Genomic DNA, 4,163 nt, shown 5'->3' with positions numbered 1-4,163 from the left:
GGTTAAATCCATGAGTTCTTAAGAAATATGATAGGGAAAAGCTCACCAAAAATGAAAATGATCTCATTATTCACTTACCCCAATGCCATCCCAGATGTGTATGACTGTGTTTCTTCAGCAGAACACAAATTAGGATTTTTTGAAAAATGTTGAAGCTCTGTTGGTCCTTATAATGTAAGTAAACAGGTGCCATCAGGCTGGTTTAACTGTTTAAATGCACATGACTGCAGTCAATCAATTAATGTCTTCTGAAGCAAAAAGATAGGTTGGTGTAATTTTTCTTTAACTTTAAATAGTTGCCAGTGTTTAAATCTGTGTCTTCAGATAAGATATGATTGGTGTCGATAAAGAACAGATCAAAATTTAATATTAATTAGAAATATTTAGAAAGTACCTTTCTTACTAAAAATCTACATTCTTCTACAACTACATTCCACTTTTATTTTATTGACAATTTGCATTCTTTGTGCATCTCGCCACCTACTGGCTGGGGCTGGTCAAAGGTGGAGATTTATAGTAAAAGAAAAGGACTTATACACTGATCTGTTTCTCACCCATACCTATCATATCGCATCTGAAGATATGGATTACATTTATGCTGCCTTTACATGTTTTTTGGACCTTCAGAATTCTGGCCACCATTCACTTGCATTGAATAGAAACAGAGCTGAGATATTCTTCTTAAAATTGACTTGCTTGTGATGTTACCCACATGGTCACATTGTACCACTTTGACTTAACTCAGGCCTTACAGGATTTTGGTGAATGGAACTCAGCAGCGACTGCAGATGTATTTAAAAGTTATGCCAGGTTTTGCTTTAAGACTTTTGGGGACAGAATAAGCCTTATGTCTGTGCCAAGCTAGGCCATGAGAATGGCATTATTGTCCCTTGGATCAAAGAGCCTGGAATATCAGCCTACTTAGCTGCCCACAACATGCTGCATGCCAACACCAAGGTCTGGCATAGTTACAATGCCAATTTCAGATGTTTACAAGGAGGTGAACAGTGACTGGGTGGAGCCATTGGACCCTGGCTGTCCTAAAGATGTAGCGGCCACAGAGCAATACTTGGCCTTCACTCTGGGGTGGTTTGCCTGGCCTGTGTTTTGCACAGGATATTACCCATAGTACATGAGATCCAGGATTGAGGAGCTTGGAACTGGGATTCAACCAGGTCTAGCGGCTACCACACTTCTACAAGAATGAGCCCTCGCCTCTGGGCAATGCTAATTTCTTTGCACTGAACTACTAAACATTTTGAAAAGTAAAAGATCTGAATAGTTCTTGTAAGAACAGTGAGCTCAGTTTTGAATGGGACCAAGGGGCAGAAGGGATTGTTGATCCTTCACGACCCATGTGTGGGGTGCACTCATGGATTGCTGAAGTTGTAAAAATATATAAAGGTGCTTTTATTTAGGTGCAGACTCAAAGATCTACTCTACCATACCTGTACTATTTTATCAAGAGTTTTTATATTTAATATATAAATTATTATTTTATGCATCAATATGTGTTGCCTCATTAACTTTTGAACTTATGTTTCAGGACATTTATTCCAATCTGCACATGTATATCACAGACGGGCTGGTTCAAATAGATGTCGACCAGTGCCAGTTCTATTGGGACACTCTGCAAGAAGTTGGCAAAGGTACTTTGTTAACACTGGACAAAGTATAAGAAAGTAAATCTTGGTAGTTCTATTACAATTTTTTATCTTAAAAAGGCACCATTTACCACTCTGGTAGAGAGAATGCAGCTGAATGGAACTCACAAACAAAATCAGCATTTTGTTTACACATTGATCATATAGAAATTTTATTAGGAAGTATATAATTAAAATTCAGTTATTCTATTGTGAAAAAAAGTCCTAAAGAATGGTGATGAGCCTATCTCTTGATCAATGTGAAGAAATGTGGTTACCCATTACAGCTACAGTGGTGGTTGTTATATAATTTAGTGAAAAATGTAAGCATATTTTGTATAAACAGTAAGATAACACAATATTTCTATGAAATTTAAGTTGGACTTAATATCTTTGAAGTCTTTAAAATGTGCTTTGTATGTCTGAACAACAAGGTTTTCTTATGTTGTAAGATGAACTTGAAATGCCCTTATATATTCTCTATGATAGTTTATTTTTTAGAAAATATTCTTAACCTAAGCAATATAAAACCAATTTATGCTCAATGACATTGAATCACTTTTAAATGGAATATTTGAAAATTGTGCAGATGACAAATTAATAGAGGCAATTTTAACTTGTTACATTTTGACAGAAATATTCAGCAACATCAGAACTCATTATCTTAATATAAATGAACTGAATAATTTAGCTGCTAAAAAACAACAACAGAAAAACAAATGCAGACTTTTTGTCTTCTAATATGCAGAGAGAAGAACAGCCAAGTCGAGTGGCTTTTCCTCATTGTTGAAGTTTTATTTTGCACAGGAAAAAGAAAATTCACAGAAATAGACATAATCAGGAGGAAATATTCAAATATGTATTGCAATATATAGGACTCTGCTCTTCATATTTTCGTCTTCATAGAAAAATAATACATAGAGTGTGCCAGCATCCTTTTTCTGTGCTTTGTTGTTATATACTGCCTCTGTGTGGTTCAAAATGGAAATAGAGTTGGAACTGCATTTGTGCTGGTTTTGCTTGTGCTATTTTAAAATGTATATGTGAAACTTGACTCCTACAGTGCCTGTAGGCATTGCACAGACCTATATAAAAGTGCAAAATGAAAAACATATGGTATTAAATGTAAGATTATGTGGTAATCTAACACAAGGCAATCTAATGGGCATGCAAAATTCAGATTTGTAAACTAGATTGCTTGCACATATAATTACTATTGGGAATTAGCTCAACCTAACCATAGCCACAAACTCCCAAGGAAGTACTGTAAATGACTGAGGATATGATGGTTTTTTTTCCAAGTCAAGTGGTTTTTATTGTCATTCAACAATATACAGTTAGTACAGTACACAACTAAACGAGACAATGTTCCTCCAGGACCATGGTGCTACATAAATCAACATAGGACAAACACAGAACCACATGAGACTACACAGACTAAATAAGACTAACACATTCCTACATACAGTGCAGGTGCAAATGTGTGCAAGAAGTACAGGACAGTACAATAATTACTAAAAAAGAACAGGACAATAGGTACAGTAAGAGACATTTCTAATCGGAGTAGTGCAAAAAGATGACACTTTCTAAAATGCCGAATTTAAACATAACATACTATGAAATACTGTTCTATGGACATAGCAGTTATTGATGTAGCAGCCAGGTATAAAGCGACAATGAATTAAGTGCAACGCTGGACATGTGCAAGAAGGTACCAATTATTCACCTTCTTGCATTTAAGATCAACACTGTAACAACTATTATTGTCCCTTCTAAATTCATAAAATTAAGTATGGCATCACAGTTCTTTAAAAACAGACACTTTGCAGAATGCATTAGGAGGGCAAAACATTTTATGAATGGACTTCAGGTTGGAATACTGAAATATTAACATTTGAATTATCTTAGCTAGTAGAGATGCACAATGAGTATGTGAGTGGTAGATTCAGCTTATATTGTTTGAGAATATGTCGGTGTTAAAAAGTAATGGGAGAACATTAAGCACACACTCTAATCAAGGCAAATACAGAAATATGTTCCACAGACTCAGAATTTGTGCAACTAATTGTAGCATTTAATCATGTTCACTGATGGACAATTGTACTGATGACAAATTAATGGAGGCACATTTTTCATTTTTATTTGACCAATCTTAACTTGTTACATTTTGACAGACCTTATGAAATATTCAGCAATAACAGGACTCATTAGCTTAATATAAATTAACTGAATAATTTAGCTTCTAATTAACCATTTCCAATATGAACTATTTTGGGAACTTTTGTCAATGTATTAGCAGAGCATCCTGCATTTCTCACTCTCTCTGAAAGCATGTGATGAATGATATGGCTCTAATGCGTGTGTGGGGGTATAAAAGGACATCTCAGAGAGACTAACAGAGACTTAAAAAGAAGGGTAACCTGGGAGATAAATGCAGTCGCAATGAATGGACCACAGAAAATAATGTAAAACAAAGTTTGTATCAGAGACGGTCCATATCACAGTGCATCACCAACTAAA

At 35.2% G+C, this 4,163-nt stretch overlaps 1 pseudogene; it reads left to right on the top strand.

The window, feature by feature from the left end:
- The first annotated feature begins 697 nt into the window (after positions 1-697).
- Positions 698-1,253, top strand: LOC127658112 (lactase/phlorizin hydrolase-like; annotated as a pseudogene).
- The last annotated feature ends 2,910 nt before the right edge of the window (positions 1,254-4,163 follow it).

Source organism: Xyrauchen texanus, chromosome 1, assembly GCF_025860055.1.
Source record: "Xyrauchen texanus isolate HMW12.3.18 chromosome 1, RBS_HiC_50CHRs, whole genome shotgun sequence".
NCBI classification, from domain to species: domain Eukaryota; kingdom Metazoa; phylum Chordata; class Actinopteri; order Cypriniformes; family Catostomidae; genus Xyrauchen; species Xyrauchen texanus.
This window is presented reverse-complemented; position numbering and strand designations above follow the sequence as displayed.